Consider the following 9,468-nt stretch of genomic DNA (forward strand, 5'->3'; position numbering starts at 1 on the left):
GGATAGAGCTCCCCATGGGAAGCCTGCTTCTCCCTCTGCCTGTGTCTGTGCCTCTCTCTCTCTGTCTTTCATGAATGAATAATAAATAAATACATAAATACATAGATAAATCTTTGAAAAAAGAATCCTGTCCTTGTTACTCTATTTAATAATTTTCAATTTAGATTCTATTGAGAACTTTATTTGAAAACAAAAAATTGTTAGGACTGGATTCAGAACTACAATAATCCATAATAGCTTTATCCTTATTCTTCCTAAATGCTGTAGGATGCAATAGGCCACTTATCAAAGGCTTAAATTCCTCCTGCAGGTATTATATAGTAAAATCAAAGATGATTGTAGTAAGTGACATTGGGTCAGTGTCACCTTCTTAATCTGCAAACAAACCTTTACAGTCATTTGTGTCCAGACACATCTACAACAAACCTGTTTTTATAGTTTCATAGTGAATAGATCCTCTAAGCTGTTTTCACTTTTCTTAGGCTAATTCTAACTCACTCAAGTTAAGTTGCAATTGATTCAAATCAACACATATGTAGCTTCCAGAACCCCCTTTTTTTAACCTCAACAATTAGAATGAATGTTATTTTAGACATAAAAATTAAATCTATCCAATCATGAAGATCCCTTCTGGGATTCAATGAACCATTTTATGCTTAGAAATTTATCCTCACGGGATCTCTTGGTGGCTCAGCGGTTGAGTGCCTGCCTTCAGCCCAGGGCATGATTCTGGAGTCCCGGGATTGAGACCCATATCGGGCTCCCTGCACGGAGCCTGCTTCTCACTCTGCCTGTGTCTCTGCCTCTGCCTCTCTTTCTCTGTCTCATGAATGAATGGGATCTTAAAAAAAAAAAAGAAATTTATCCTCACTATATTACTTTTTATCTCATGACTCATATCTTATGTCTACTTTGAATTCATAATTTATTTGAGTCTCACTGTACCAGTATTTCATTCTTAGTATTTTTCCAGGTTTCCTGAAATATTACTGACATACAACATTGTAAAAGTTTAACACAATGTGTTGATTTGATAAACTTATATATTGCAAAATGATTAGCACCATAGTATTCTTGAAGTTTTCAATGGTCCTTAGGAAAAAGCAATACAGTATTGCCCTAACTTCATATTTATTGGTAGAATGATTAGGGTGCACTGGTTTAATGAGTTACCCATCATAAAGATATCAAATGAGATCATAGATATGAAAGTCTTTGGAAACAGTAATCAACTACACACATGTTAAGTTATATTATTACTGCTATTATTTTAAAAATAAATATCACAAGAAGAGAAATCGAAAGAATGTTTAATGATTAAATTTTGGGGGCAGCCCGGGTGGCTCAGCAGTTTAGCGCCGCCTTTGGTCCAGGGCCTGATCCTGGGGTCCCAGGATGGAGTCCGGCCTCGGGCTCCCTGCATGGAGCCTGCTTCTCCCTCTGCCTCTGTCTCTGCCTCTCTATCTTTCTCTGTCTCTCAGAACCCAGTGCTTCTCAAAAGTTTAATGTCCATAATAATCTCCGAGGGATCTTGTTAAGATGCATATTTTGGTTCAGTAGGTCTGGGGCAGGGCCTGAGTGTCTGCATTTCTGACAGTTCCCAGTGGTGTGCATGTTTCTTATCTATAGACCACACTGTGAGTGACAAGGAATAATTTTGGCTCTGCCTTTTAAACCCAATTACTAATATTATTATTAAAACAAATATGTGGTTACAAGGAAATATATTAAGTAGGTGGAGACATTGTCCCTTTCCCACAAATAAAGAGCTGGTACTGAAACTCTGGTTTGGAAGATGAGCTTGAATATCACCCAGGTGGGCCCATATAGATAATTCTAAACAGAGAGATTTCTATCCATTTTTTTCAGTATCTGTAAAGAAGAAAATTTCAGATATTTTTAATAAAATAAGCTTAATCTATTTCTACCTTTACTGGCAAAGGAAAATTTCTCTTTTCCTCATCTAAATCCTTTTTTTTCTGTTCCAATTAAAACCTCTTATTATTTCAGATTTGTTGACAGAGAAATTAACTACATAAACATTTCCAAATATGTTTTCTTTTTAAATCACAGTTCCAATGGCTTCATGTAAAAATACCTGTAGTAATCTGCAGAGCTTGGCACACACTGGGATCTTTCAGCTCCAGGGCCAGAGATTAGGGCACGGACATTTTTATTTTCATCCTCCAAAGAGGCACAGAAAGCCTTGCCACACGCAGCAGTTACATAGAGCCTGGCCCCCTGGCAAGGCACAAACACCTGAGAATCAGCATAGCAGGCCTCTCCCCCAGAAGATCACCTAGAAGAACAGGTGAACAGAAAATTTATGGACCAAATAGGACTGTAAAATTACAGTGCTAGGGGAAAATAGTGTATAGAACCCTAGGGTTTTTTTTTTATGTTTCATTTATCTTTCTGTTTAAAATTTTCCAATTTTTTTCTTTTTTCCCATTTCAATTTGTTTATTATTTTATCAACTCTTTGTTTTGCTGAGTGAAGTAAGTCAATTGGAGAAGGACAAACATTATATGTTCTCATTCATTTGGGGAATACAAATAATAGTGAAAGGGAATATAAGGGAAGGGAGAAGAAATGTGTGGGAAATATCAGAAAGGGAGACAGAACATAAAGACTCCTAACTCTGGGAAACGAACTAGGGGTGGTGGAAGGGGAGGAGGGCGAGGGGTGGGGGTGAATGGGTGATGGGCACTGAGGGGGGCACTTGATGGGATGAGCACTGGGTGTTATTCTGTATGTTGGCAAATTGAATACCAATAAAAAGTAAATTTATTAAAAAAACTGTTTTAAGTCTTTTTTAACTTTCATTTTTTACAATTACATGTTAGAGATATATTCTTAATTTTTGGCTTCCTATCACTGTATTCAATTTTATTTTTGTATTATATATATATACATTTTGTATACATTTTTGTATGATATATATACATTTTGTATTATATATATACATATATATGTACATTTTGCTTTCTTTATAATTTTGGAATTTAGTATCTTCTAACACAGACCAAAATACACTCAGGTCCAAGGGGATCACCCTGTTTTGTCCACTCTGTGAGATTATGTCCTTTCTCCCCTTCTTTTACCCCTTTTTCTTTCTTCACTTGTTTTTCTTTTTCTTTTTTTTTTCATTCTTTCTTTCTTTCTTTGGTCTTTTTTCTTTTCTGGTTTCTGACCTCTACATATTTGTCTAGTGTGTATTTTGCTTGGGTCATGATTGATATTATTGATTCTGTTCACTCATTCAGCCATTCTTTACTGGACAAAATGACTAGAGGGAGGAATTCACAACACAAGAAAGAAAGAGAGGTAATGCTCTCTGCCACAGATCTATGGATATGGATTTAAGTAAAATATCGGAGATGGAATTCAGGATAACAATTATAAAGTTACTAGCTGGGCTTGAAAAAAGCATAAAAGACTCTAGAGAATTTCTTAGTGCAGAAATGAGATCTAATCAGGCCAAAATTAAAAATACTCTGAGATGCAATCTAAACTGGATGCTCTAACAGCTAGGATGAATGAGGCAGAAGAGAGAGTAAGTGGATTAAAAGACAAGTTGATGGAAAGGAAGGAAGCTGAGGAAAGGAGGGAAGAACAACTAAGGGCCCATGAGGAGACGCTCTGAGAGATAAATGATGCTGTGAAAAAAAAAACTGAATTATTGGAATTCCTGAGGGTGTTGGGGGCAGAAGGTATATTTGAGCAAATCATAGCTGAGAACCTTCCTAATCTGGGGAAGGAAACAGGCATTCATATCCAAGAAGTATACAGGACCCCTCCCAAAATCAATAAAAATAGATCAACACCCCGACATATAATAGTGAAGCTTGAAAATTTCAAAAATAAAGAGAAAATCCTGAAAGCAACGTGAGACAAGAGATTCTTAACATACAGAGGGAAAATCATGGCAGACCTATCCAGAGAGACCTGGCAGACCAGAAAGGGCTGGCAAGATATATTCAGGGTACTAAATGAGAAAGATATGCAGCCAAGAATGTTTTATCTAGCAAGGCTGTCATCAGAATGGAAGGAGAGATAAAGAGCTTCCAGGACAGACAGAGATTGACAGAATATGTGACCACCAAGAGAACCCTGCAAAGAAACATTAAGGGAGATCCTGTAAGTGAAGAGGGAGCTCAAGAGTAACACAGACCAGAAAGAAACAGAGACAATCTGCAGAAACAAGGACCTTACAAGTAATACAATGGCACTAAATTCATATCTTTCAATAGTTATTCTGAATGTGAATGGGCTAAATGCTGCAATCAGTATAAGATTCCATCACATGGCAGTATCAAAACTTATTCAGTCTCTCTAATCTTGAATGTTTATTTCTCTATAATAAATAGGGCTGTCATTTGTAATGATGTGGATGGAACTAGAGTATTTTACACTAAGCGAAACAGGTCATTCAGAGAAAGACAAATACCATACAATTTCACTCATATGTGGGATTTAAGAAACAAACAGATGAACATAGAGGAAGGGAAGGAAAAATAAAATAAGATAAAGACAGAGGAAAATCATAAGGGATTCTTAACAGTAGGGAACAAACAGCGTTGCTGTAGGAGAGGTGGGTGTGGAGATGGGGTAATTGGATGATGGGCATTAAGGAGGGCACTTGATGCAATGAGCACTGAATGCAACTGAAGAATTACTAAATTCTACCCCTAAAACTAATACTACAGTATATGTGATATCCTAATAATTGTATATATATCCAGTAATGTAACTAAATGCCCTTTAATGTAATATCCATTATTCAATATTCAAATAGAAGCTAGAAGTTCAAAAGGCATTTTTATAATATAGGAGGTAAGAGTTTGGACCTCTGGTATCTTCAAATTGCTACCAACTGTGAAATTTTTTATATTTTTATAATTACATGAAAATATAGGGATCCCTGGGTGGCGCAGCGGTTTGGCGCCTGCCTTTGGCCCAGGGCGCGATCCTGGAGACCCGGGATCGAATCCCACGTCAGGCTCCCGGTGCATGGAGCCTGCTTCTCCCTCTGCCTGTGTCTCTGCCTCTCTCTCTCTCTGTGTGTGTGTGACTATCATAAAAAAAAAAAATAATAAAATCTTTAAAAAAAAAAAAGAAAATATAAGCATAAGCAAGACATGTAGGCAGTGGCCACAGTGGCTGAAATATGCCTTTAATATTCCTCAGAATTGTTATGTTCATCTCTTCATGGGTTGAAGAATATGCTGTAGGATATCTGCAGGTCTAGGCCTCAGCAAAATTAGGACCCAGGTAAAATGTATGTGGTGGTTTTAATATATGTCCACAAATTCCTCTATTTTTCTCCCTTCAAGAGGTGAAACCCAATACTCCTACCCCCAAATGTGGGGCTGGATTTAGTGGTTACTTCTTTTTTTAAGATTTTATTTATTTATTCATGAGAGACAGAGAGAAAGAGAGAGAGAGAGAGAGAAAGAGAGAGAGAGAGAGGCAGAGACACAGGCAGAGGGAGAAGCAGGCTCCATGCAAGGAGCCCTATATGGGACTCGATCCTGGATCCTGGGATCATGCCCTGAGCCAAAGGGTGGCTCAACTGCTGAGCCACCCAGGCGTCCCAGTAGTTACTTCTAATGAATGGAATATGACTGAAATGATGGTGTCTGACTTCTGAGACTAGGTCATAAAAGGCATGATGGATTCTTCCTCATCCTATCTTTAATCATTCATTCTGGAGGAGGCTAGTTGCCTCGTCATGAGGATACTCAAACATCACTACAGAGAGGCCCATACGGTGAGAAACTGAGGTTTCTTTCCAACAACCATGTGAGTGCACCATCTTGGAAGCAGATCCTTCAGACCCAGTCAAGCCTTCAGATAGTTGCAATGTCATGAATGACCCAGAGTGAGAGCCACCCAGCTAAGCTATTCTTGAATTCATGACCCACGGAAACTGAGATATTTTTTGTTGTTTTAAGGTGCTGAGTTTTGGGACAAATAGAAATAGATAAGTAATATACTTCATAATTTTTAAGAAAGATTTATTATGTATTTTAGAGAGAGAGACAGAGAGAGTGAGAGAAGGGGCAGAGGGAGAGAATCCAAGCAAACTCCTCCCTGAGCATGGAGCCCAATGCAGGCCTGGCTCAGTCTTGTGATCCATGAGATCATGACCTGAGTCGAAATCAAGAGTTGGATGCTTAATGGAGTGAGCCACCCAGGTGCCCCTGTATTTTTTTAAAGGATTTTATTTATTTATTTACTTATTTATTTATTTGATAGGGAGAGAGAGAGAGAGAGAGAGAGAAACAAGGAGGGGGGAAGCAGGCAGAGGGAGAGGGAGAAGCAGTCTCCCCACTGAGCAGAGAACCTGATGCAAGGCTTAATCCCAGGACCCTAGGATCATGACCTGAGCTGAAGGCAGATACTTAACCAAGCCACCCAGGCATCCCTGTATTTTTTTTAGGTAGACTCCACACCCAGTGTGAAGTCCAACATGGGGCTTGAATTCACAACCCTGAGAATGAGACCTGAGCTGAGATCGAGTTGACTGCTAACCAACTAAGCCACCCAGACACCCTTATACTTTGTAACTTTTGCTTGTATATGAAAAATGTAGTAATAATTTGAGGCTTTTTGATAATGTTGTCTTCCTCCAGAAAGTGTTTATATTTGTTCCTTTGTGGTGGACCACTAAGCTAGAAGAAATTCCAGGTCACTTTATTCAATATGGATTGAGATAAGAAGCTGGGCTTCATATGAAAGCTGATCTATTCCTATTCTCCCTTATTCCTAAGGTGTTGCCTTCAAGGTCACAACCCCAAGTCTGATGGTTTATGAAAGCCCCGTTTCCTTGGTAGCCCCTGAAGTATAATTTTTCCTCTTTAGTTCCCTGAATCTAACCAAAGTTATGCTAGGTCTCTCCTCTGCCACTTCTGGAGTTGGTACATGTCCTTATGGGAAAGAAAAAGAGCCCCAGATATGGACTTAACTTCTCGGGGTTTCATTTTTCTCTTGAATCACAGCTTCATAATTCTTTATTACACTTTACTGACCTTGGTAGTTCTCTAATACCTTGAACAGATGCTTTTAAAATTTGTCCAAAAAATTTGTCCAGATTTTCTATTTCTCAATGGGAGGATTAGTTCTAATTACTGAGTCCAAGATTACCCCAGTAGCAGAGGTGAAACCCTCCCAGAAACAAACTTTTAAAAATGTATACTTGATTATACCACTCTTGCTTAAATCCCTTCGATAGTGCAGAAAGATATTTTCAGCTACAAGCAACAGTATACTCAGTGAAATGTGGCTTAAATTATAAGGTTTGTGGGATGCCTGGGTGGCTCAGCGGTTGACCGTCTGCCTTCAGCTCAGGGCATGATCCTGGAGTCCTGGGATTGAGTCCCACATCGGGCTCCCTGCATGGAGCCTGATTCTCCCTCTGCCTATGTCTCTGCCTCTCTCTCTCTCTCTCTCTCTCTCTCTCTCTCTCTGTGTGTGTGTGTGTGTCTCTCTCATGAATAAATAAGTAAAATCTTTTTAAAAATTATAAGGTTTGTTAATCTCAGTGGTAAGAAATTGGGTAATAGTGATGCAGGCAGGCTGGGTCCAAAGATGCAGGGTGGGTACCACAGGACCAGCGAAGAGGGTCCTTGGCTTTGCTCAGGATAGAAATTGAATATAAGCCAGCAGGAAGTGAGAGCAGAATTTTTTGAAGATAGAGAGCAGATACAGATGAAACATCTGGGAGACTTGGAAAGGAAAAGAGCATGAGTCTTGCTTTTGTTGGGGCCTGGGGTTTTCTACTAGGAATGATGGTCTGTGTACATGTCCTTTCAGGCATCCAGGAACTAGTTGAACAAAGATCAGTGCTTAGGTGTCCTCCATAAGTCACTTATGCCCTGGAGCAAGGAGTCTTGGTGCCGATGTGTTTGGAGAATGTTCATGAAGACTTTGCCTGGTCACTCCTTAGGTGTTATCTATTGTGCTGAAAGACTCCAAAGAAATCATTAACTACTTGACCTTTACAAGGAGGATATATATCAAGGCATGTGTAAGGTAGGAGTTCAGGTTCTAGCAAGAATAAAAGCAAGGAAAGGAGCAAGGAAAAGAAATAGCTTTTTAAAGGCTAAGTAACAAAATACCTCAAAACTTAGTACCTTAAAACAACAGATAATTAATTAATTAAAAAAAACAAATATTTATTATCTCACAATTTTTATGTGTCATGATGTGGAAACAGTTTTGGTTCAAGGTCTCTTGTGAGATTGTAGTAAGGATGTTGGACAGAACTTGAGGCTTGAGTGGGCCTGCAGGATCCATTTCCAAGATGGCTTATTTGCATGGCTACTGGAAGGAAGCCCTAGTTCTTTGCTGGCTGTTGACAAGAGGCCTCAGTTTGTAACACAGGGGCCTCTCCAACAGGCTATTTGAATATCCTCATGACATGGCAGCTGGTTTCTCCAGAGTGAACGATCTAAGAAAGAGGAAGGAAAAATCCACAATGTCTTTTAAGACCTACTCTTAGAAGTCACACACAGTCATTTCTATCACATTGTTTGTAATTGGGGTGCAGGGATACAATAGCACCTGGCTCTGGGGGTTCCAAATAGACCAGGTTCGGCCACTCACCACTGACAAAATTCAAAGGCAGAGAGATAAGTGGTGGTGAAACAAGAAAGGAACTTATTTAAGTAAGTTCAACGCTGGGAAGACTAACATCTCAAAGACTGCCTCCCAAGTGCTGAAAATACTTCTAGGTTTATATAAGGAAATGTGGGACAAAGGTCAGTGGGTACATGCAGGTAGGCGGTAAAGGTCAGGTAAATCACTGCCTTCCAGTCAATCAAAAGGGGGCTTGCTGGCTCAAGGCAGTCCTTATTGCTTAAGGGGTAGTTTCAGTTCCTATCAGGGGATACTTTGTCCACAGGTCTTTTGCCTGAGTTAAGAGATAAGCTGGAAGGGGGCACCTGGGTGGCTCAGTGATTGAGTGTCTGCCTTTGGCTCAGGTCGTGATCCTAGAGTCTTGGGATCAAGTCCCGCATAAGGCCCCCCGTAGGGAGCCTGCTTCTCCCTCTGCCTATGTCTCTGCCTCTCAATTTGTGTCTCTCATGAATAAATAAAAAAATATTAAAAAAAAGAGAGAGATAAGCTGGAAAGAACTCAATCAGTTAGAAAGCACAGACTGAGGTCAAAAGGGAGATAGTTTAAGTCCTCTTTCATGGTCCTCAGAAGTTAATCAGTAAGTATAGCCCACATTCAAGGACAAGGAATCAGGCTCTGCCTTTTTAAAAAATATTTTATTTATTTATTCATGAGAGACAAAGAAAGAGGTAGAGAAAAGGCAGAGGGAGAAGCAGGTTCCCTGCAGGGAGCCCGATGTGGGACTCCATCCTAGGACCCCAGGGATCACGACCTGAGCCAAAAGCAGACAGTTAACCGCTGAGCCATTCAAGCGTCTCAGGCTCTGCCTTTTGAAAAGATGAGTAT

Source organism: Vulpes vulpes, chromosome X, assembly GCF_048418805.1.
Source record: "Vulpes vulpes isolate BD-2025 chromosome X, VulVul3, whole genome shotgun sequence".
Classification (NCBI taxonomy): domain Eukaryota; kingdom Metazoa; phylum Chordata; class Mammalia; order Carnivora; family Canidae; genus Vulpes; species Vulpes vulpes.